This window comes from Aethalodelphis obliquidens, unplaced genomic scaffold (assembly GCF_003676395.1).
Source record: "Aethalodelphis obliquidens isolate GAN/ISIS:26980383/991018 unplaced genomic scaffold, ASM367639v1 scaffold2, whole genome shotgun sequence".
Lineage (NCBI taxonomy): Eukaryota > Metazoa > Chordata > Mammalia > Artiodactyla > Delphinidae > Aethalodelphis > Aethalodelphis obliquidens.
In genome coordinates this window covers 32,623,973-32,650,894 of record NW_020837946.1, presented here as the reverse complement: position 1 = coordinate 32,650,894, position 26,922 = coordinate 32,623,973, and the positions used below count along the sequence as shown (strand labels likewise).

Below are 26,922 nucleotides of genomic sequence, written 5' to 3'. Positions count from 1 at the left end.
AAGGGAGGTACTAAAATATGTGACTCATTTCCAGGGGAATCAATAGATAACTAATGTATTCTTAATGTTGGTAAAGAAATAGAAGTTCACTTTCTTTTTATTTTGAAATTACTAATCAAATAAAAATAGGATGTCTAATTTCTAAGTTATTAGGAGCAAAACAAGAGAACGAGAAAAACCAGCAAAAGCAAAAGAAGACTGGAAAAACAGGAGTAAGGCAACATAACAAATTGTGTAAACTAAGATGACAGAATAAGAACAATTATATTATTTACTATAATAAATGAAAACTTCTTCTTAAATACAAAGAATCTCAAATCATAAAAAATAAAACAGTATATACAATTATATGCTATTTGGGATCCGCTTAAAACAAAACGATAAAGAATTATGGGTTAAGATATACCAGGTAGGGACTTCCCTGGTGGCTCAGTGATTAAGAATACGCCTGTCAAAAAGAAAAAAAAAAAGAATACGCCTGTCAATGCAGGGGACACGGGTTCGATCCCTGGTCCTGGAAGATACCACGTGCCATGGAGCAACTAAGCCCGTGCGCCACAACTACTGAGCCTGTGCTCTAGAACCCACAAGCCACAACTACTGAAGCCCGCGCACCTAGAACCTATGCTCTGCAACAGGAGAAGCCACCGCAATAAGAAGCCTGTGCACTGCAATGAAGAGTAGCCCCAGCTCGCTGCAACTAGAGAAAGCCCGCATGCAGCAACAAAGACCCAGTGCAGCCAAAAATAAATAAATAAAATAAATTTATATAAAAGAAGATATACCAGGTAAATATAGTAGAAAGAAAATGAAAGCAGGGGTAGCCACATTAATATCAGACAAAGTAGGTTTAAATAAAAAGCATTATAGGGCTTCCCTGGTGGCGCAGTGGTTGAGAGTCCGCCTGCTGATGCAGGGGACACGGGTTCGTGCCCTGGTCCGGGAAGATCCCACATGCCGTGGAGCGGCTGGGCCCGTGAGCCATGGCCGCTGAGCCTGCGTGTCCAGAGCCTGTGCTCCGCAACGGGAGAGGCCACAACAGTGAGAGGCCTGCATACCGCAAAAAAAGAAAAAAAAAGCATTATATAGAACAAAGACAAAATGTAAAGTCCACAGGTGGCCACTCTTCCAGATATTTGCTGGCTATTCTCCTTTGGATATCCTCCTGGATTCCTGGACAGTATAGATTAATTATCATTTAACTGTAGCACCTCTCATGTGCTATGCTGGTAACTGGGTTGGACATAATTTGGCATAGAAAATAGTACAGGGGGGTAATGGATTTGATGTAAGCATTATACCGTCTGACAGAAAGTCTTGCGGGAAAACTTGCAGTTTATCTTTCCCCTCCAATTTCTGTCTGCTTTTGCTTGCTTTTGATGGTTTTCAATTAGTGTTCCCCTCCAGATTGTTATCAGCATGAGGGTCAGTCCAACTGTATGACAAACTGCTGATCTCTTCTACTAAGCTGACGTAGGCTTAGGCCCAATCAGTTAAGAGAACAAACTTCTTAGGAGTATCAGAAGAGAACATCTCTTCCCCACCTCGACTCACTTTGCTGATGTAGCTTGAACAGTATACTCCTGGCCTCTCTCCACTCCCTCACTAGCTCCTTCATACGCAAGGAAGAGTAACTTATCTGATTGGATTTGAGAGCAATAAACTGAGTCCTCCCCTTCCTCTCTGAAATCTATCCTGCCTGCAGAGAGCACACATTCCCTGGCAAGGGGAGGACAGTGACTGGGTGGGTAAATCTGCGAAAGGTGAGATTTGTACATTTGCATTTTTTGGTGGAGGGCACTGCTAAATCTGCTTGCCACTGGGGGTAGGTTGAGTAGAAAGCCAAGTCTTACTGGCTTGACATCATCAGATGACAGAGCTCAAGGCTGGAGAACTACCAGAAATTTAGGAAGAATATCATGGAAGGGAGGGAGCCAAAGAGGAGACGATCTCTGTACACAAAGAGCTCCCAAGACCTGTGCTGTTCACTAAACTAATCATGAAGTGAAGGAGGGGACCCTAGGGGTCCTCGCAGAAAATCAGCAGCTAGAAACTGAAGTAAAGGTTTCAACTGCTACCACTACAGTGGAGACAAGAGTCTGGAATTTGAATTCAGTCAAGTTAACTGCCTTCTAGAATAAAAATTATTTTTCAGAGAAGCAAAACAGAATTCAGAGTCTCTAAAATCCATCATTTAAAAAGGCAAGTATCGGGCTTCCCTGGTGGCACAGTGGTTGAGAGTCAGCCTGCCGACGCAGGGGACATGGGTTCGTGCTCCGGTCCGGGAAAATCCCACATGCCGCGGAGCGGCTGGGCCCGTGAGCCATGGCCGCTGAGCCTGCGTGTCCGGATCCTGCGCGTCCGGAGCCTGTGCTCCACAACGGGAGAGGCCACAAGAGTGAGAGGCCCGCGTACCGCAAAAAAAAACCCCACAAAAACAAAAAACAAAAACAAAAGTCAAGTATCCAACTAAAAAACACTAGACATGCAAAGAAATAGGAAAATGTGACCCATACTCCATGAAAAAAAGTCAGTAAAATAGATTCCAAAGATTTCTCAGATATTACAATTATCAGACAAGCACTTTAGACCAGCTATTATAAACATGTAAAAGACTTAAAGTAGGATATGTGCACAATAAATGAATAGACAGAAAATATCAAAAGAAAACAAGTGAAAGTTTCAAGTTGCAAAGTTCAATAAATGCAATTAAAAACTGACTGGATACTCTTAAGGATAAACTGAAGATGGGAGATATAAGAAGTGAAGCTGAAGATGAATCAATAAAAATTACCTAATCTGAAGAACAGAGAAGAAAAAAAAAAGACCCTGAAGGAGAGGAGGAATAGAAGGGGAATGAAAAATATCTGAATAAAACATCCTAGGGCTTCCCTGGTGGCGCAGTGGTTGAGAGTCCGCCTGCCGATGCAGGGGACACGGGTTCGTGCCCCGGTCCGGGAGGATCCCACATGTGGAGCGGCTGAGCCGCTGAGCCTGCACGTCCAGAGCCTGCGCGTCCGGAGCCTGTGCTCCGCAATGGGAGAGGCCACAACAGTGAGAGGCCCGCATAACGCAAAAACAAAACAACAACAACAAAAATCCTAATTTTGTAAATGACATTAACTTATAGACTGATAAACACAAGGAAAACCACAAATAGGCACATCATAGACCAACTGCTTCAATTCAAAGATAAAGAGAAAATCTATCTCGAAAGCAGAGAAAAATGGTATATTACACAAACGGGAACAAAAATATAAATAAGATGGAAGCTCTCAACAAAAACAACAAAAGCCGGACTACAGTGGAAGGACATATTTAAGGTGTTGAATGAAAGAAAGAAAAACTATCAACTCATAATTCTCTACTGAAACTGTCCTTTAAAACTGAAATCAAAATAAAGCCATTTTCAGATAAAGAACTGAGACAATTCATGGCCAGGGGACTTTTAGAAATGCTAACAAATTCTACAGGCTGAAGGGAAATTACAACAGTAATTTATCTATAGGAAAGAATGAAGATGACTGGAACTGGTAAATGTCTGGGTAAACATAAGACATTTTTCTTTCTTAATTTCTTCAAAAGTTATATATAGTTTAACATATGCAGACAACAATAAAATGATAGCTCAATCATCCCAATATTCTGTCATTTCTGTGTCATTTATACCTTCACCTATTCCCTACCACCTTACTCCATAATCATTATCATCATCAACATTTTATATGGTTATTTTTGATAATATTTACATACAATGAAATGTACAATTTTTAGCTGTATACTTTTGACAAATAGGTATTATGGTATAGAACATTTCCAACTCCCCAGAAAGTTCTCTTGTATCCCTTTCCAGCCAATGCCTAGCCTACCATAAATAATAAATGTTTTGATTTTTTTTCACCTTAGTTTTTCCTTTCCTAGTTTCTTCTTTTTTATCGCTGAACAGTAATCCATTGTATGAGTGTTAACAGTATGCTTTAATTTTTCACTACTGTAAATAAATCTGCTATGAATATGCCTATACAAGTCTCTTGTGGACAAATGTCTTCACTTCTCTTCAATAAAACCTAGAAATGGATTTTTCTCTATCAAAGGATTGGTGTACTCTTTATAAAAAATTGCTGTTTTACATTCCCATTAGCAATGTATGGGAGTTATAATTGTTCCACAACCTCAATAACATTTAACGTTGGCAGACTTTTTAGTTTTATCCATTCTAGTTGTGTAGTGGTATTTCCTTACAGCTTTAATGTGTATTTTCCTGACAACTGATAATGAACACTTTTTCATGTGCCAACTGGCCTTTTGTATATCCTCCATTGTTGTGTTTGTAAGTCTTTTGCTCACTTTTAAATTGGTTTGTTTGTCTTTTTTTTTTTAGTATTGAGCTGTAGAGTTCTGGAATTTAGATTGGGATGGCACTGAATCTGCAGATCAATCTGTGAAGGACTGGCATCTTAATAATATTGAGTCTTCCACTTCATGAACATAGTATGTATCTCCATTTATTTAGGTCTTATCCTAAATAAATCCTGTCAATCCTAAATAATCCGGTGGATAGAAATTCTCTCAGTTTTGGTATCTATGGCATTCTATTTTGCCTTCATTCATAAATGATAGTTTAATTGTATATAAAAGTATAGATTGGCAACAATTCTCCTCTTTTTAAAGCTATCATTATTGGTCCATGCAAGACTCATTATTTTGTTTGTTCATTTATTTGTATATTCCTTCCTTTTTAACCCCTTCCTCATATCCATCTCTCATCACAATCATTCAATGTGTTTGATGTGTACCTTTTTATTTGAATGTGTTCTTGTAAAATGTGTTATGTACATATGCTAATCTACACAAATGACACTGTGCTGTAGATTCCACTTCTGATTTTTTGTTGCTTTTTCTTCACTCAGTATTTATTTATTTACTTATTTATTTACCTGGCTGTGCCGGGTCTTAGTTGCAGCACGCAGGATCTTCGTTGGAGCATGTGGGATCTAGTTCCTGACCAGGGATCGAACCCTGGCCCCCTGCATTGGCAGCTCAGAGTCTTAACCACTGGGCCACCAGGGAAGTCCCCAGTCCTCTGTTTTTAAGTTCTATGTATGTTGCTATGTATGTGTCTGTTTTGTTGTTTCCATTATATAACATTCCTTAGTGTTCCTTAACTGAGGATAGAAGCCCTAATACCTTAGGTCGTCTATTGCAGTCAATGAGAAGTCTGGGCTCCTACTGTCCCTCCTTTTTCTATTTGAATCTTTTAGAAAAGAGGTTTTATCTGTGATGTCCTGAGATTCTCTAAGATGTATTTAAGTAGAGTGTATTTTCCTTATGGAGGTTCATGTCTTCCTTCAGTTCTAGAAAATTCTAAGCTGTAATCCCTTCAAATATTCCTTTTCAGCCATAATTTCTTCTTTTTATCTGAATCTTCTATTGGGTGTTATTCTTTGTATGTCTTAATGGCTCATTTTTTTATCTGTTTGTCTGTCCTATATTTTGGATAAGTTCTTCAGTACAATCTTCCAGTTTATGAATTCTCTTTTCAACTCTGTTCAGTCTAGAGTTCATCATACCTATTGAGTTTTTTTTTTTTTAATCCAGTGACTGTTTCTTTCTTTCTTAATTTCCAAGTTTTCCAATTGGTTCTTCTTAATATTCTAATTTTTTATCCTTTTTAATGACATCATTCCATAATTTTTCTCTTTGGCACCCTAAATATATAGAATTCTTAGACTTTTTATATGGAGTAAATTCATTTTCCAAATATTGATTTTGTTGGTTGAATTCTGTAAGCTTATTTTGAGTATAAAATCTTTACTTTTCCTTTTTCCTCTCTCTGGTTATTCCTCCTTATCTAGTGATTATAGATCACTAGATCTATAATCTAGTTGCCTCCACTTCACCTTCAGGGTTGCTACTTTCACAGTGTCATATACTGATATTTTAGGGACCCTGATATAGTGGTATCTGAAATACTACCGATCTATTCAGGGTGTTGAAGGAGCATTGCATGTGAAACACTTTTAATTTCTACCAACCTGCAGAACCTGAACTCCCAGAAGCTAGGACCTACTTCTATACTGAGAGCTCAAGACGTCTGTTTCAGTCCACTCACCTCTTTTGTCTATTTTGTTTCTAGTCCATGTTTATCTTATTATCTAGCCAAGATAAACTTTCTGGGGTTTGTTTTTTTTTTTGATTACTATGAATTTGGAGCAGAACTTACCATGCCATCTTAACTAGAAATCTCCTTTCTTTTTTTTTTTTTTTTTTTGGCCGTGTTGTACGGCATGTGGGATCTTAGTTCCCCAACCAGGGATCGAAACTGCCCCCTGTAGTGGGAGCACAGAGTCTTAATCACTGGACCGCCAGGGAAGTCCATAATCTCCTTTATTTCTAGAAAGAGTACAATATTTTTTTTACTTGAACACAGTCATCACATGGAACACTTTACTCATTTTTGCATTATATAACATTTAAATTTGTATTTGTAGCTATCTCTTGGATATGGAATACAAATATTAAAATAAAACAAATCAATATTCTCTTTAGAGGTAGTTCTATACTCACTTTACTTATAACATCTCGTTACTATGACATCACAGAGAAACAAGCAGAACAAACTGATGGTAATGTGCAAACTGAAGCACTGAAATCCCCTTGAGAAAAATAATCTGTGAAGACTTTTGACTAAATACAACATCACCATTTGATGTAATTAAGAAAATACATTAGACAGGGTTGCTGTTTAATATTAATGTAGTATTCCTGATTACTCTAGCTCCCAAGCCATGAATTTTCTCTTTTTTCTTTTTTTAAAGGAACATTTATTTATTTATTTATTGGCTGCTTTGGGTTTTCATTGCTGCATGTGGGCTTTCTCTAGTTGCAGCGAGTGGGGCTACTCTTTGTTGTGGTGCACGGGCTTCTCATTGTGGTGGCTTCTCTTGTTGCGGATCACAGGCTCTAGGCGTGCGGGCTTCAGTAGTTGTGGCACGTGGGCTCAGTAGTTGTGGCTTGCGGGCTCTAGATCGCAGGCTCAGTAGCTGTGGTGCACGGGCTTAGTTGTTCCACAGCATGTGGGATCTTCCTGGACCAGGGATCGAACCCATGTCCTCTGTGTTGGCAGGTGGATTTTTATCTGTACAGCCTAATAGGTAACGTGGAGCCAATGAAGGTTTTGGAGCAGCAGAAAGACTAAACAGAGAGTTTAGAAAATCTTTCCATATTCCAGATATAATCTAATAGGAGTCTGGACCAAGGACATTAGCATAAGAATATATCTGAAGGAAGAATCTATAGAACTTGTTAATAATGATTCAAGTTTTGCCCCTGAAAAATAAGGGCAATTAGAAGAAGCTATCTAAGTGGGAACACTATGCATTTGATGTGTGAAATTTTGAATTTGAAATGATAAGGGACATCTGAGTTTACAGAAATATCTAACAACCAATTAAAACCATAGTAGCAAAGGTTGTTTCAAGCTTGGATCTCCAGTCATACTGCCTAGGTTTGAAGCCAACAACTCCACTATTTACTAGCCGTGGGACATTGTGCAAGTTACATTAATCTTTCTGACCCTTAGTTTTCTCATCGGTAAAATAGGAATAATGAAGTAAATAGATTGCTATAAGAATCAAAAGAGAAAATACATGTAGAGCACTTAGAACAAAAATTGTTGGCAGTTAAGAAGATATTATTTTATGCCTTTTCATTTTAATTTTTAGATTGGAAATGGTGATTTGGGAGCTAACTATATGAAGATAGTTAAGCAGTGAGAACACAGGAGAACTTCAAGAAAGAAAGCAGAAAGGTGGTAAAATTTGAAGGTTTGAAGAAGGTGAATCAAATTTGTACTAGGTTCTTAGTATTGTGCTATGGATTAACCATAATAAGAATAATAGTTTAATGAGAAATATGTTCTATATATAATAGATACTTAAATCCCATAGTTGAAAGAAATTGAAAAGAACCTTAGAGGTTACCTAGTTCAACTTTCTATTTCTGTTATCTAGTTCAAAAGGGATGGAGACTTCCATACAATGAGAGACCAATAAAAGAAATTTAAAAATCTTAATCATAACTGAGAGAATATAAAACAATTACACAGAGAAAATTTATTCGATATAGAGTTAGAGTGAAAAGCTTATACGAACTCCATCACCCAACAAGACTGCTATAAAGAGATTAAAGTGTCATTTATCCTCATTTGCCATAAAATCATTCACCAGAGCAATAGCAATACAGACTATGTGTGCTGATTAAACAGTTTTTATAAGTAAAATAGCTTTTTGTCTTTGATTGACCAATATGAAACTGCCAACATTAGATCAGTTTTGACCTACAAAATCAGCAATTTCATATGGTTCAACCTAAAAAAAGGAACTCAAACAACTCACCTCAGAAGAAAGTGCTTTGTGGGTAAATGATGTGCCTAACCAAGATCACATCTCCACTGCATTTCAGGGATCTAGGCTGATGGGCAAACACTATGGTCCTCTGGCAAATTAGTCCTTAGCTGCCTTCTTGCTACAGCAGCGGAATCAAGTAGATCCAGCAGACTGCATGGTTTACACAGCCAAAATTACTATCATGGTCTTTTACAGAAAAAGTTTACAGAACTCTGATCTAGATCATGGTTCTCCAAGCATAGTCTGAAGAGTCATAAGTCTCTTTAAGCTAATGTTTACTCTTTGTTCATATGTATGTATACATACATATGTATGTACACACGCACATATATATACTATATGTAATTTTTAAAAATAAATTTATTTTATTTATTTATTTTTGGCTGTGTTGGGTCTTTGTTGCTGCACGCGGGCTTTCTCTAGTTGCAGCAAGCGGAGGCTACTCTCTGCTGTGGTGTGTGGGCTTCTCATTGCGGTGGCTTCTCTTGCTGCGGAGCGCAGGCTCTAGGCGCACGGGCTTCATTAGTTGTGGCACACAGGCTCAGTAGTTGCAGCATGCAGGCTCTAGAGCACAGGCTCAGTAGTTGTGGCGCACAGGCCTAGTTGTTCCACAGCATGTGGGATCTTCCCCGAACAGGGCTCGTGAACCCGTGTCCCCTGAATTGGCAGGCGGATTCTTAACCACTGTGCCACCAGGGAAGCCCCATATATGTAATTTTTAAAGATACTGCCTGACTAATCTTTCATCAATTGTCCATTAATTCAGGAATAGCTTTTGGCTCTGGCAAATCAATGAGTAGATTATGTTACAGGGTGATTTGTATGTCCCCTTGCACAGATGGAGACAAACTGAAGCCTACTGGAATCATTAGGGGTTACTGATATGAAAGACAAACTTTTAAGTCACAGATTGAGAATTGCCCCTCGAACTTTCCTAAAGGATATATTTATAAAGTACCAGCTTTAATATTAGACTAGAATTGCATCAGGTTATAAATACCAATCCTTTCAGATAGGTGAGCTTAACTGTTGTTTAGCCAAATGTGGGTTTGGTTACTGAGAGATGAAAACAGGACTAGGGCAGTTGAAATTTACAAATACTCTGAGACAATAGAAGTAGGCAGAACTATAATTAGCTGAAATTTCCAAAGAGTCCCAATAAGGAAGTCAGTTTCATACACATATTAAATGCCAGCTTTGTTCTGGGTGCTACACTTGACACTGCAATCATAACACCAATAAGACACTGAATGAGAAAATTAGATGCAGACCTGTCTTTATCTAAAACAGAAAGAATATGGTAATTACTTACAGCCATTCAATCATACACCCCAAAATCCCATACTAAGAAAGTAAGTTGCCCACAGAGAGGATACAATGTCCACCTAATATTCTTATAACATGACTAGAGCTTAATTGTTTTTCAAAAATAATTCAAAATTATGTAAAAGGTAAAGTCTTAGAGGGGGCTTAAGATATTTAAAAGTTCCTGATAATCTTGGTATTACTACTGACTAAAATAGTAATCATTATACTTGTAGAACTCTTGACAATTTTTAAAACATTTTCATACATTTTATCTCCTTCAATCTTCATGACAACCCTGACAACTAGAAATGGCAGATTTTATTATTCTGGTTTTGTAAAGGAGATCACCGAGGCATTGTGAAATTAAGGGAACTTTCTCAAGGATACACATACATTAAGAACATATTGATACTTAGCACACATCCAAGACTTTGACTCCAGAAGCAGTGTTCTTTTGCATTTTGAAGGTGAGGAAAGTATGATTAAAGTTATCTTCTGTCTTATAGTGAGTTAACTGAAACATACAATATTAGTTTCCTAATTTTCAGGTAACCTGCGTCCAAAAACCTATAGGTTTCCAAGAACTAGTTAGGTACATAAGAAAGAATGTTGCTTATAAGAATGAAAACAGAAAAAGGTCATTAACAAAACAGAAAGTCAATTCTGCAAACTGTATTTGAATTTCTAGTCACAATAAAATTTATTTTTTATAAGTAGTCTATACTTTTATTAATTGGCATAATTTTAGTCTATAGAAAAGAGGTTACATAAAAAAACAAATTAGATGTTATTTTTTTCAAAAAATGATATGCTTCAGGATTGTTATTTACTTTTTAGACTGACATATTATGAATTTACTATAGAGATATAATTAATTTACTTAATTATATCATTTCATAAAGAAATGATATCATTTCATATCATTTCATAAAGAAGATATGAGTAACATTTAAAATAGATTATTAAATTGAGTTATTTGTAGTGAGGTGGATGGACCTAGAGTCTGTCATACAGAGTGAAGTAAGTCAGAAAGAGAAAAACAAATACTGTATGCTAACACATATATGTGGAATCTAAAAAAAAAAAACACAAAAAGGTTCTGAAGAACCTCGGGGCAGGACAGGATAAAGATGCAGACGTAGAGAATGGACTTGAGGACACGCAGAGGGGGAAGGGTAAGCTGGGATGAAGTGGGAGAGTGGGATGGACATATATACACTACCAAATGTAAAATTGATAGCTAATGGGAAGCAGCCACATAGCACAGGGAGATCAGCTCTGTGCGTTGTGTCCACCTAGAGGGGTGCGATAGGGAGGGTGGGAGGGAGACGCAAGAGGGAGGAGATATGGGGATATATGTACACATATAGCTGATTCACTTTGTTATAAAGCAGCAACTAACACACGATTGTAAAGCACTTATACTCCAACAGAGATGTTAAAAAAATTTTTTTAATTAAAAAAATAGATTATTAGATAATTAAAAGCTTTTCCACAGCAAAGGAAACCATCAACAAAACAAAAACACAACCTGTGGAATGAGAGAAAATATTTGCAAATGATGCGACCAACAAGGGGTTAACATCCAAAATATACAAATGGCTCATACAACTCAATATCAAAAAAACCAAACAATCCAATCAAAAAATGGCAGAATACCTGAACAGACATTTTTCCAAAGAAGACATACAGATGGGTAACAGGCACATGAAAAGATGCTCAACATTGCTAATTATTATAGAAATGGAAATCAAAACCACAATGAGGTGTCACCTCACACCAGTCAGAATGGTTACCATCAAAAAACTACAAGTAAATTTTGGAGAGGATGTGGAGAAAAGGGAACCCTCGTACACTTTCGGTGGGAATGCAAATCAGGGCAGTCATTACAGAAAACAGTATGGAGGTTCCTTAGAAAGTTAAAAACTGAACTACCATATGATCCAGCAATTCCACTCTTGGGTATATAACGGGAAAAAACAAAAACACTAATTCAAAAAGCTACATGCACCCCAATGTTCACAGCAGCACTATTTACAATAGCCAAGACATGGATGCAACCCAAGTGCTCATCAAAAGATGACTGACTTAAGAAGATGCGATACACACACACACACACACACACACACACACACACACACATATATAAACAATGGAATATTACTCAGCCATAAAGAAAAATGAAATACTGCCATTTGCAACAACGTGGATAGACCTAGAGAATATTATGCTTAATGAAATAAGTCAGACAAAGACAAATACTATACAATATCATTCATATGTGGAATCTAAAAAAAATACAAATGATAGTATATACAAAACAGAAATAGACTTACAAACATAGAAAACAAACTTCTGGTTACCAAAGGGGAGAGGGAAGGGGGAGAGGGACAAATTAGGGGTATGGGATTCATGGATACAAACTACTATATAGAAAATAGATAAGCAACAAGGATTTACTGTATAGCACAAGGAATTAAACCTATTATCTTGTAATAACCTATAATGGAATATAAGCTACAAAAATACTGAATCACTATGCTGAAACTAACCTGAAGTTAACACAATATTGTAAACCAACTATTCTTAAATAAATAAATCAAGCAGAAACTAACACACCATTGTAAAGCAATTATACTCCAATAAAGATGTTTTTAAAAAAAAGAAAATAAGACTTGAAAAATGTTGATGAAAATCAATAAGACCATTCAAAATATAAACAATATATTAGAGAAGAGGAAGTGAACTAGAGAAGAAAATATTTTATCTTTTTGAAAGAATGGCTGAAAAACTGTATTTCAAAAGTTTTTGATAGTTTAAAGTATCACACTAAGTTCTTCTGTTAAAACGATATTAGGACTTTCCTGGTGGCACAGTGGTTAAGAATCCGCCTGCCAATGCAGGGGACATGGGTTCGAGCCCTGGTCCAGGAAGATCCCATGTGCCTCGGTGCAACTAAGCCCGTGTGCCACAACTACTGAGTCCGCGTACTGCAACTACTGAAACCCGTGCGCCTAGAGCCCGTGCTCCACAAGAGAAGCCACCGCAATGAGAGCCCTCACACCTCAACGAAGAGTAGCCCCCACTCGCTGCAACTAGAGAAAGCCCGCACCGCAACAAAGACCCAACGCAGCCAAAAATAAATCAAAAAAAAAATTAATGATATTAAAGCTAACTGCTTATGAAACTTGAGTATTATATTCCCAACTTTATTGCAAATTTCAGGCCAACACCTCTCCCAATCCTCTGCTATGCTCAATGTTCCCAACTGCAGAACCTCTCATAAAATGAAGCTCAAATGGGATAACACATACAAAATTGCTTTTACCAGTGATTTTTTTTTTCTTTGTGGTTCGCGGGGCTCTCACTGTTGTGGCCTCTCCCGTTGCGGAGCACAGGCTCCGGATGCGCAGGCTCAGCGGCCATGGCTCACGGGCCCAGCCGCTCTGCGGCATGTGGGATCTTCCCGAACCGGGGCACGAACCCGTGTCCCCTGAATCAGTAGGTGGACTCTCAACCACTGCGCCACCAGGGAAGCCCCAAAATTGCTTTTAAAAATATAAAGTTGTATATAAGTATAATACATTATTACATACAGCCTCTCAATAAACAAGAATGCATAGGATGTAAAACTTTAAAACCCTAAACTTTTTTTATTTGACTGACATAATTTTAAAACTCAACACTGAGAAAAACTTGCCCTTTCAGGTATTAAAATATATTACAAGGGTGCCCTGTCAAAAATGCAGATTGACTACATGCACTTACCTGTGTTCCCTTCCCAAACCCACTAAAATAACAGTAAAGGTACAAAACAAAAAGGTTATCTATTAACTGATAAGCATAGAGAAAATAAGCATAGTGACTAGAGCATATGAGAGATTTCAATAAATTTTTAGAAGAAGGCAGAGAAAGTAGTATCCTAAGCAACTAACAGAGGAATGCTAATGAGGAATGAGTCAATTACCCTGCAGATTATCTGAAAGACTCACCATTTAGAAGTGGAAGGAGGATTCATTGAAGCCTGTATACAGCAGGCGGGACCCTGCGGCACCTCCCCGCCCCCTTAATCTATGTCACTAAATGGAAGCTGAAGAAATTAAACATGGAAAGCTCTGGTCTTTGGCAAGCTAACACAGCAGAGGGCTTGGCCTGAAAACAAAATGATTAAGTGAAAGTTTACATGCCGAATCACTGAATTTCAAGCTCTCTTCCCCTTCCTTGCTCACCAGTAGCAAAGCACTACACACACACCTCTCCACTCCTCAGAGAAGACTGGAACATTCTTTTCTCTGAAAAAAATTAAAAGCTCCAGAGAAAAGGAGTACTTAATTTGGACATTCTAAAAGGACAGATCTTTGCCTTTTCACCCTAGGGCGAAACTCACCACATACTAAGCTCACTCCCACATACTAAGCTTCCAATTAGCTTTGTTATAATCTTACATATAGAGAGCCAAAGATAGCCAGATATCTGAGGAAACTCTCCGTCAAGAAAGACCTCTGACCTAAACCAACAACAACAAAAAAGAAAATATATGAAAAGAAACAAAGACAATATGGGGCTTGCGGTGGGGGGGGGGGGGGGACAAAACAAAAAATAACTCTCTAACTAATATCCCTCAAATATTGTCTTATAAAATATTATCTTATCAGAGAGATAAGTAAAGCTACTGCTTCCATGAACAGACTATCACTTAGAAAGGAATAATAAAGGGATAAAAAAGAATCATTGGGAAAAAAATAGAATAGTTGAAAATTTTAAAACATTAATAAAAGGGTTGAAAAATATAAGAAATATCTCAGAAAGCAGAACCATAAAAAAGTTTAAAAAATTAGGGACTTCCCTGGTGGGGCAGTGGTTAAGAATCCGCCTGCCAACGCAGGGGACACGGGTTTCATCCCTGGTCAGGGAAGATACCACATGCTGCGGAGCAACTAATCCTGTGCGCCACAACTACTGAGCCTGCGTTCTAAAGCCCGCGAGCCACAACCACTGAAGCCCACGCACCACAACTACTGAAGCCCGCGCGCCTAGAGCCTGTGCTCCGCAACAACAGAAGCCACCGAAATGAGAAGCCTGCTCACCACAACGAAGAGTAGCCCCTGCTCGCCACAACTAGAAAAAGCCCCTGCGCAGCAACGAAGACCCAATGCAGCCAAAAATAAATAAATACATTAAAAAAAAAAGTTAAGGAAATTAAAGACAGTCCTGGAAGTCTAATATTTGTCTAAAGAGTATTGTAAAGATTGACTAAGGGAAGAAATAATTGAAGAAAATTTCCTGTAACTGAAGGACACAAATCTCCATACAAAAAGAGATTTGCTCCAAAATGCATCACTGTAAACTTTCAGAAAAGCAGGGATAAAAAGATCCTGAAAGTTCTAAGAGATAAAAATTAGATCACATACAAAGCATTGGGAGTCAGAATAAGAGCAGATTTCTCAAAAGCAGCAATGCATGATGAGAAGAACTAAATCAAATCTGGAAAAGCAATGAAGGGAAGGCCTAAGATGACAGCTACACAGAACAAGCAGCTCAAATTCAAGCAGGAAGATTAAGTGACTCTAGAAAGCAGATCACTAGGAAACATAACTGATATGTTTGAGCATATTACTCATAGCCAGATAGCAGAAATGTTAGAGCAATTGGGGAAAAAAAATCAATGGTTATTCAGAAAATTAGGTTAAAAAAAAAGCCAGTATTAATTCCAATAAAAATGAAGGGACATGATATTCAAAAAAGGAGGAATGGTTATAGGGCACTAAACCAACTAAGTTGGTTTTTTTTCTTCCAGTTTTATATATATATAAACATATATGTGACATATATATGTGACACACAGCACTGAATAAGTTTAAGGTGTACAGCATGATTTTACTTACATATATCGTGAAATAACTACCACAAGTTTAGCGATCATCCATCATCTCATATAGAGACAAATTAAAGAAACAGAAAAAGACTTTTTTCCTGGTGATGAGAACTCTTTAGGATTTACTCTTTAACAACTTTCAGACAGCATACAGCAGTGTTCATTTTATTTATCATGTTGTACACTACATTACTAGTACTTATTAATCTTATAACTGGAAGTTTGTACCTTTTGACTGCCTTCATCCATCTTCTCTCTCCCCACCCTCCACCTCTGGTAACCACAAACCTGATCTCTTTTTCTATGAGTTTGTTTCCTTTTGAAGTATAATTGACCTACAACACTATGCTACACACATTGTGATTTGCTATTTCTATACATTTCAAAACGATTACCATGATAAATCTAGTTATTGTCTGTCACCATACAAAGACATTACATAATTATTGACTATATTCCCCACACTGTACATTTCATACCTGTGACATTTATTTTGCAACTGGAAATTTGTACCTCTTAATCTCCCTCACCTCCTTCATCTCTCCTCCACCCAAACCCCTCCCCTCTTGCAATCACCTACTTCTCTGTATCTATGACTCTGTTTCTGTTTTGTTATGTTTGCAAATGGCAAGATTTCATTCTTTTTTATGGCTGAGTAATATTCCAGCGCGCACGTGTGTGTGTGTGTGTGTGTGTGTGTGTGTGTATACCATCTTGTTTATCCATTCATCTTTTGAAGGGCACTAAGGCTGCTTCCTGATCATGGCTATTGTAGATAATGCTGCAATGAACATAGGGGTCCATATATCTTTTTGAATTAGTATTTTCATTTTCTTCAGATAAATACCCAGGAGTGGAACTGCTAGATCATATGGTAATTCTATTTTTAATTTTTTGAGGAATTACCTAAGTCCCTAATACTGTTTTCCATAGTGGCTGCACCAATTTCCATTCCCACCAACAGTGTACAAGGGTTCCCTTTTATCCACATCCTCACCAACACTTGTTATTTAGAGGTGATATCTCATTGTGGCTTTGATTTGCATTTCCCCTATAATTAGTGATGTTGAACATCTTTTCATGTGCCTATAAAGCTGAAAGCATTTTCTCTAAGATCAGGAACAAGACAAGGATGCCCACTCTTGTCACTTTTATCCAACATAGTATTGGAAGTCCTGGCCACAGTAATCAGAGAAGAAAGATAAATAAAAGGAATCCAAATCATTCCTGGGAAGGAAGAAGAAAAACTGTCACTGTTTACAGGTAAGATGATACGATATATAGAAAATCCTAAATATACCATGACAAAACTATTAGAACTCATTCATGAATTTGGTAAAGTTGCAGGATACAAAATTAATATGCAGAAATCTGTTGCATTTCTATACACTAACAAAGAACTATCTGAAAGAGAAATTAAGAAAATGATCCCATTTAGGGACTTCCCTGGTGGTCCAGTGGTAAAGAATCCACCTTCCAATGCAGGGGACATGGGTTCGATTCCTGGTCAGGGAACTAAGATCCCACATGCCGTGGGGCAACTAAGCCCACGTGCCAAAAGTACTGAACTAGCATGCCTCAGTGTGCCACAAACTACAGAGCCCATGTGCTCTGGAGCCCATGCGCCACAACTACAGATCCCGTGCGCCCTGGAGCCCATGTACCACAATTAGTGAGAGAAAAAAACCCACATGCCACAACTAGAGAGAAGCCTGCGCACTGCAACGGAAGATCCCGCACACCTCAATGAAGATCCTGTCTGCCGCAACTAAGACCCAATGCAGCCAAAAAAAAAGAAAGAAAATGATCCCATTTACAATCACATCAAAAAGAATAAAATACATAGAAATGAATCTGATTAAGGAGGTAAAAATCTGGTACTCAGAAAACTGTAAGATGCTGATGAAAGTAACCAAAGACTTCCCAAACAGATGGAAAGATAAACCGTGCTCATGGATTAGAAGAATTAATATTATTAAAAAGACCATACTACTCAAGGAAATCTACAGATTCAATGCAATCTTAACAAAATACCAATGGTATTTTTCACAGAACTAGAATAATTCTAAAATTTGTATGTAAACGCAAAAGACCCTGAATAGCCAAAACAATCTTGAGAAAGAAGAACAAACTTGGAGGTATCATGCACCTTAATTTCAAACTATACTACAAAGCTACAGTCATCAAAGCAGTATGGTATTGGCACTAAAACAGACATATAGATCAACGGAACAGAACACAGAGCCCAGAAATGAACCCACACTTACATGGGCAATTAATCTGACAAAGGAGGCAGAATATAGATTGGGGAAAAGAGAGCCTCATTAATAAATAGTGCTAGGAAAACTGGACAGTTATGTGCAAAAGAATCAAACTGGACTACTTTCTCAATGATACACAAAAATAAATTTAAAGAGTTAAATATAAGACCTGAAACCATAAAACTTCAGAAGAAAATATAAGCAGTATGCTCTTTGACATCAGTCTCAGTAATATTTTTTTTGACTAAGTTTTAAAAATACTTGTTAGTTCACAGTAACATAAACACTTATTTGATTTAATAAAAATTGTAATATGGGGTTAGATTGTGGTGGTGAAGGAGAGCTAAGTCCTAGTAGATAATGCTTTAAATTAACAAATCAAAACGTAGCATATAAATATGTGATTTAGAAAATACCAGAGAAAACAAAAGGGTTGAAGGTACATGACACTGGAGACTGGAACTGGAGCAGGATTGGAAGAACTGCTTTTAAACATTATAATCCTTTAATATTTGACTTTTAAAGGTAATGGACATGTACTTTAACAAAATGACAATTATCTTGAAAAAATAAGCCTGAATGTGAACCTTACTAATTAAAACAGAATGGTACTGGCACCAGAACCATAGAGCAGTGGAACAAATGAAAAGAAATCCACAAAGAGATAAGAAAATATAAAAGAATGTAGTGGTATGATCAATATACTAATTTCCTATGGCTGCTGTAACAAATTACCACAAACTTGGTGGCTTAAAAGGATAGAAATTTATTATCTCACAGTTCTTGAGGCCAGAAGTCTTAAATCAAGGTATTAGCAGGGCTGTACTTTCTGGGAGACTCTAGAGAAGAATACTTTCTTCCCTCTTCTACCTTCTAATGGCTGCTGGCAGTCCTTGGCTAATAACAACATAACTCCAATCTCTGTCTTCACATCACCTTCTCCTCTGTGTATGTGTCTAATCTCCCTCTGTCTCTCTCCCTCTGTTTTATGAAACAGTATGGACGTTTCTTAAAAAACTAAAAATAGAACTACCATATGACCCAACAATTTCACTCCTGGGTATATATCAGAAAAAAAGAAAAACACTATCTGAAAAGAGACATGTACTCTCCAACATTCATAGCATCATTGCTTACAATTGCCAAGATATGGATGCAACCTAAGTGTCTATCAACAGATAAATGGATAAAGAAAATGTGGTGTACATAGATACAATACTACTCAGCCACAAAAAAGAACGAAATTTGTCATTTGCAACAACATGGATGGACTTGGAGGTTATTATGCTAAGTGAAATAAGTCAGACAGAGAAAGACAAATACTGTATGATATCACTTATAAGTAGAATCTAAAATAAAAGAAACTAGTGAATATAACAAAAAGGAAACAGACTCAGATACAGAAAACAAACTAGTGGTTACCAGTAGAGAGAGGGAAGGGGAAAGGGGAAAAATAAGGGTAGGAGATTAAGAGGTATTTATTTATAAAATAAAATAATATTTATTTATAAAATAAATAAGCTACAAGGATATATTGTACAACACAGGAAATACAGCCAATGTTTTATAATAACTATAAGTGGAGTATAACCTTTAAAAATTGTTGTACACCTGTAACTTATATAATATTCTATATCAACTATATCTCAATAATATATAAATAAATAAATAAATAAAACCTTCTATTCATTAAATCAGGTCCCCCATGGGGAAAAAATTGCCACATCTCATAGCACTGATGCCAATGAGTAAATGTCAGATACAATGAAGTTTGCATCAGATTCAAAGAGGATGACCAAATTTGACATGCATCTCATCTAGTCTGAAGCAGATTCGGTTTTGGCAAATAGATTAGGTCCTGAAGAGCAATTCCAATAATTAATTAACTTGAAAACATGAATTCTTAAAGGCATAGCAGCCAGATTTAAGGAAGAGGTAGGCAGTTTACTTGGTGCCTATATTATCACAGGCTAGCAAAGAAGACTACTGAAGAAGAGATCATTATGTTTAAGGGGGGGAATGCTTCGTTTTAAGCTCTTCTGGTTTCTATGAGGAGAAATTTTCTATAAATATTCCCAGCCTCTTGCCCTTTCTCCCCTACAGCGAGAAGCCTGACGGGTGAATTAACCATTGGTCCACATTTCTTGACTGGGTAGAGCTAATGTATCAAGTCATAAAATTAGTGAATTTAGTCCTTTTTTAACCTTTTACTCATCACTTGTGACCTAATCAGTGTGAGGCAAAAGTCTTAGGTAAGTGTGTCTAGTATGAAGACCCAAACTTTCCCTTGAGTGGGCTCTTCCAGGTCTGGACTAGGGGACAGAAATATTAAAAGACCATTGACATGATACACACCCTCTAACAGTTCTCTCAATAATAAAGCTGATATTTTATTTCCATCTGCCTAGGTCTTTGACTACATCTGAATTGGTTTCAATCTCAAGAGGGAACAAAAAGGTGAGAGGTATTATGTATTGGGCTCCCTAAAACCTAGAATGGCCAGGATAGTTTTAATTTTCCCTGCCAAGGGGCAAGGCATGGCTGTAGGGAAACAGAAACAACAAGCTGGTAGTCAACCTTCTATAGCAGACAAAAGTACCCTAGAAAAATCAGAGATATATCAGCATTGACCTGCCTCTGGAACCAGTGATTAACATATGCTGTGGGAAACTGCTACAAGAGAGCATATGAAAACTGTCACCAAGGGCTTCCCTGGTGGCGCAGTGGTTGAGAGTCCACCTGCCGATGCAGGGGACACGGGTTTGTGCCCTGGTCTGGGAAGATCCCACATGCCGCAGAGCGGCTAGGCCCGTGAGCCATGGCTGCTGGGTCTGCGCGTCCAGAGCCTGTGCTCCACAACGGAAGAGGCCACAACAGTGAGAGGCCCGCGTACCGCAAAAAAAAACCCCCAAAACTGTCACCAAGAAGCCAGTTAAAGAAGAGATCAAGATAATGTACCCAGTCACCTACCTATTCAGCCTCTAAGGCAGTTATTCCAAGGGCTAGTTATTCCATGGTACAGGGTTATATAAAACTACTTATACTACTCTTGGGCAAAAAGTAGGGCAAAATAGAACTACTCCTTTCAACAATAAATAACATGAAAAATAAATAACATGAAAAAGTAGCACTATAAGAAAAGGAGGGACCGTTATGTGAGAAAGAGAAAATTATATATAAATTTGAAAAATTGCTTCATAAAACAGGTTTAAAGAAAAACTGCTCTGCCTGTAGATAAATGGAATAATATTCCATAAAAGAGATTTTTAAAAAAGAGCTAAAGGAAGCAAAAGATATAAAGAAAAAGAAGAGGAAAAAAATACCACAGAACTTGAAACTGCATTAGAAACAATTCCAAGTAGAATAGATACTTCAGAAAACTAAGTGAATAACACGGATGATGAGCCTGGGAAAATCATTCAGAATGAAGATTACAAGATAAAGGTGGTTAGATTCAAACAAAGTGGTTGGACAGAATAATATGATGTATAGATCTGGAAGATAAACAATTGAGATCTAACGTAAGAAATATTCTTAGAGAGGGACAGACATATGGAACAGCCAAAATATTCAAGAATATAAAGTTGAAAATTGAAAGGGTTCACCGTGTTCCAAGAAAAATTAATAGAGAATGATCAAGAATAAGACATGCTGTGGGGGGCTTCCCTGGTGGCACAGTGGTTGGGGGTCCGCCTGCCGAGGCAGGGGACACGGGTTCGTACCCCGGTCCGGGAGGATCCCACATGCGGCGGAGCGGCTGGGCCCGTGGGCCATGGCCGTTGAGCCTGCGTGTCCGGAGCCTGTTCTCCGCAGCAGGAGAGGCCACAACAGTGAGAGGCTCACATACCGCAAAAAAAAAAAAAAGACATGCTATGGAATGTTGCTGAATTTTAAGGGTAAAGAAAGAATGCTACTAGCATCTAGACAGAAAAAAAGAGGGCCACCTACAAATTAAATAGTTTATCCTGGCCTCAGGCATCTCTTCAGCCACATTAGAGAATGGATAAAAGTGAGACTGTACAGTACTAAAGGAAAAAGAATATAACATGGAATTTTCTACATAGCTGAAATACAATTTTAATGGATATATAACATTCCATGTGTATGGATGTACAATAATCTACTTGACTGGTCTATTATTGATGGATATTTAGATTGCTTCCAGAATTTTATTATTTCAAACCATGCTAAAATTAGTAAATATATATATATATATATATATATATTTAAATACATGCAAGTATACCTATAAAATAAATTCCTGGAAGCATAAGGGCTGAATCAAAGGGTTTATGCATTTTAAATTGTTCTCATTTTGCTAAATTGTCCTCCATAGAGATTATACCAATTTTTATGCCCAGTACCAGTCATGTAGGAAAGTGCTTGTTCACTACAACTCACCAATTTTCAAAAATCTGGAAAATAAGAGTAATAAAGGGATTTTTAAGTAATATTAATTAAATCAGTATCGTACTGGTATTCCACTTCTACTTCAGAAAGTTAAGAGAACTCCCATCCTAACAATGAGAATAAACTATTGATAGATAACCTACAAAATTATGTGTTTTCTTAAAGCCAATCAGAGAGCTGAGGATGCCAAAAAAAAAAAAGCTAATGAACTTAAATCCAGAAAGTGAATAGTCCTGCCTAGGACTCATGACTCCTTTCATCTTTGGCAGAACAGTAGGAAGAGAAGGAAACTGCTTGACAAAAAAAAAAAATTAACCAACTTTTTCGAGGACAAAAGACAAGTGAACTACATCTTTAAGTCCTGGAAAAAGTTGGCCAAGAATTCTATACCCAATAAAAATATCCTTCAAAAATGAAAGGAAAATAAAATTTCAGACAGATAAAAACTGAAAGACTTTGTCCCACACAGACCTACACTACTAAAAATCCTAAATATTCTTTAGGGTGAAAGAAAATGATAATATATAGAAACTCATTTCTATAGGAAGCAAGAGAGAAATCAAAAAGGGTAAATATATACTGATAAACACAAAGAAAGTTTCAAAAATATACATGTGTATCTTTAAATTTCACTAAAAGAGTACTGATTCTTTAAAAATATAAAGCATATGTAGAAGTAAAATGTATAACAGAAGAAAAGATAAAAAGATGATAAATGGAAGTCTAAGTTGTAATACTCTTACATTGTTCATGAAGTACTAGAATATATTTGAAAATAGGCTTTATAAATTCAAGATGCATATTGTGATCTCTAGCACAATCAATAAAAAAAAATAACACAAAGAGGCAAAACTAAAAAGTCAAGAGAGGAGAAAAAGTAGAATATATTAAAAAAAAACTCAATTTACTAGAAAGAAGGCAGGAAAGAGGACCAAAGAGTAAGTAGGAAAACAGAAAAAGAACACCAATATTTTGTGCTTAATCCAAACACAGAAAACAATTACAAAAACATAAGTGGATGATATAAATACTGTTAAAAGGCAGACTGTAAGACTAGATAACAAGTAGTACAACCCAACTATATGTAGTTTATAAGAGACACACATTAAACATAAATACAGATGAGTTAAAAGGAAAAGGATAAAAAAGATATGAGACAAACATTAAGCTTATATTAATGTCAGACAAAACAGGCTTCCAGGTAAAAAGTATTTTCAGAGGTAAGATGACCATTTCATAATAATAAAAGGGTCAATTTATCAAAAAGACATAGCAATCTTAAATATGTATGTAATTAATAACAGAGCCACGAAATATGAGAAAAAAATTGACAGAACTAAAGGGAGAAAAAGACAAATCTACAATCATAATTAGAGACTTAACACTCCCCCCAGAGTAACTGACTGAATAAGGAGACATAAAACATGTGGAGATTTAAAAGATCTGAACAACACTTTCAACCAACTTGACTTAACTAACACTTATAGACCACTCCACCACCACCACCAGCCGAATACAAATTTTTTCCCCAAGGGTAACTGGAACATTCACCAAGACAGACCTTAGGATAGGCAGAAAACAAACAAACAAAAAATCTCAATAAATTTAAAGGTTTTGAAATAGTGCAGAGTACGTCCTCCGACACCAACAATGCTAATTTAGAAATCAATAGCAGTGATCTATTTAAAAAAAATTCCCAGATATTTGGAAGTAAAGTAACACATCTAAATAAATAACAGGTGACAGAGAAATTTTAAAATATTTTAAGCTGAATGATAATGAAAACACCCAAATTTGTGGGATGCAGCTAAAGCATGCTTAGAAGAAAACTTATAGCTTTAAATACCTATCAATATATGAAAGTAAAAAAGGTACAAAATCAATTATTTATACTTCCACTTTAAGAAGTTAGAAAAAGAAGAGCACAGTAAACCCAAAGTAGAAGAAACAAAATAATAAAAATAAGAGTAGAAACCAGTGAAATAGAAAACAAGCAAATAGAGAAAATCAGTTGGTTCATTTGAAAAAATTACTAAAATTTACATGCTTCTAGCAAGATTAAGAAAAAAAGAATAATATAAATGAGCAATATATAGTGGGCAGGAAGAGAATGGGTATGATACAAAAACAACTTTAGCTTTATTGGAAATGTTTTATTTCTTTATTTAAAAAATATTTGAAAGAAATATGACACAATGTGAACAGTTGTTAATGTTGGCTGTTGTAACTGTATTTATTGTGGTAATTCAGTTTTGGGGCTTTGGTTTTTTTTTTCATCTAAACTAAATCCACACAAAAAAAATTCTTTTAAAACCTAAAGTGTTATCTGCAAATGAGTCTACAATAGGAAAATAATAATAATAATAATTACATAGAAGGTGAATATTGGATGCAAGAAGTTTGAAAAGTCTGACTTCAGAAAAAAGGAAGAAACCTAACAGATGAATGAAAAACAAACAAGGGAAAAGGGGAATAAGGATGTTATTAAATAACAAAAGCCAGTTCACATGAGGAAATCTTTCCAGTCACAGACATACTGAAAAGTCCTTCACACACCCCACCTGTTGTTGTTAAATAATAAAAATTTAAAGGAGGCACAGTGAGTACTGAGAAAGGTAAACTATAAAGGAAAGGGGAAAAATTTTAATATAGTATGTACCACACAATGAAATAAAGTTTGACAGCACAGTAGAACAAAACAATACTGTTTAATATCTGATATTTAATATTTTGATATTTTGTCCTAGTTCAGTCATTGGTATAAATTTTATTTTTATAATAAATATTTCTAATAAAAATATGGCTTCCTAGTTTTTCCACCAGTCTTAATGTTTGTAGTTTTTGCACTTTGGACTGGCTGATCTCTGAGCAACCACCTAACTCTAACGTTAATTACTGGTAATTAGAACAATGTCTTGCACATAACTGTTTTAATGTCAAGATGTACAATCATTTTGCACTATTAAATAAACACAGAAATTTCAAAGAATACTGAGTATATTAGGCATACACAACGAATATAAAACAACTAAAAAGGCTGGTCATATAAAAATATATACATACTATTGGATGTTTATTTGGCCAATAAATGTATAATTAACTCCTACTAAAGGATGGGCACCTGTGGCTACTCCATAAATATTGATGTGAAGATGATTAAAGTAATATCACCTTACAGTACGTTGCCTGAGTCGTGACCAAATAAATCAATACATAAATACTTAGAAAAAACCCCAAACGATGGATAAACGTTATCTTCCCAATAAGCTATTTCACAGTGACCCAGAGTTTATGATTGCTTTCATGCTCTGTGCATCAAAATCATCTATTACATGAAAAATAATCCCACACCCTCTACTGGCAAATCCACAGCATCGCGGATTAGTTGCCAGGATGGATTTTTTTTCCACTCTCCATCTTTCTCAGAGCATCAGGTATCTGACAGCTGACATCATTTGGGCATCTGACCAGATGATCCAGTTTCCACGAGCCGGACCGGTGCGTGGCGCTGGGATAAAGGCCTCAGGCAGCGAGATTTGTGCGCGGAACCCCTCGGGGGCTCGCGCCTTCTGCACTTTGTCTTAAACCGCACATTTACTTGTGTTTTGTTTTTACCCATTACTAGCCATTTAGTTTGTAAGGAAGACATTCCCACTACAAAATAATAACATGAAAATAAGCACAACATAAAAAGGAGGTCAGCAGGAAAGCACCTAAAGGCCGTGAGCATCTGCTTCTAATGGAAGCGATCCGCACCTTCGAGAGAAATCACCCAAACAAGCCTCAGGCCCCTGCGCTCGTTCGCTCGCTACCCGGGGCGAGCGTGGGTGGAAGCTCCCTTCGGCCCGAGGGGACGCTGCCAAGCCTAAAACTACTCTTGGTCCGATCTGCCCAGGGTAAGCCCGGAGGAGCTCGGACAGGACCTCGTCCGGGAGCGGAGGCCGCAGGGGCCGAGGTCCCCAAGGGAACCGTGAAGGCCGGCGAGAAGCCCCGAGAGACCGCGTGCGCGCGTGGCGGTCCCCTCCCGCCACCCCTCCACCTTGGGGCGTCGCCATGGGAACCAAGGGTTTGGCCTCCCAGCCTCCGCCGGGGAGGGCGCGGCCCTTCCTCCGCCCGGAGAGAGGGGGCCAGAGGAGGCCGCAGACACTCACCTCGACGCCGGAGCCGCGACGCGCCGGTCCTCCGCCGCCTCGGGTCGCGTTCGGCAGCTCGGAGGTCGGTCCCGGCGCCCGTTACCGCTGCCGCCGCTCGCGAGCCCTGCGCCGCTGCCGAGCCGCACCCGCAGCCGGTGCCCCTCCGCACCAGAGCGTGGAGGTGTCGGGCTCCGGCTGCGGAAGGCGGGAGATTTAAACCCCGCGGCTTGGCGAGCGCAAAAGCCGCACTGCCCTCGGCGCCTCTGCCCCGGCGTCCGCGTTCACTCCGTTCAGGCTCTCGCGTAACCCCGCGGGAGCCACGGCTCTCGGCCGGTTCTTGAAGAAACTCCGGGACCCTCTCTGTTCCTCCTTTCCCGAATTCCTCTTCATTTAATGACAAACACCAAACCGGTCAGAACATCGGTATAAGGTACTGAGTGGGAGACCTCCGAGGCGTGGGGAAGTGGGGGGAATTCTCGGCTCCTCTTCTGAGTCCCGAGCCCGGAGCCCAGGTCCCCCGCCTCCTC

The 26,922-nt window shown here is 37.8% G+C and overlaps 1 protein-coding gene across 1 annotated transcript in view; it reads right to left on the bottom strand.

Moving 5' to 3' along the window:
- ICA1L (islet cell autoantigen 1 like) overlaps positions 1 to 26,922 on the bottom strand; it is a 67,687-nt gene extending 40,765 nt beyond the window's left edge. The window contains exon 1 of the mRNA XM_027123787.1: positions 26,414 to 26,922. The gene's annotated coding sequence lies outside the window, so the exon portion shown is untranslated. The remainder of the gene's footprint in view (positions 1 to 26,413) is intronic.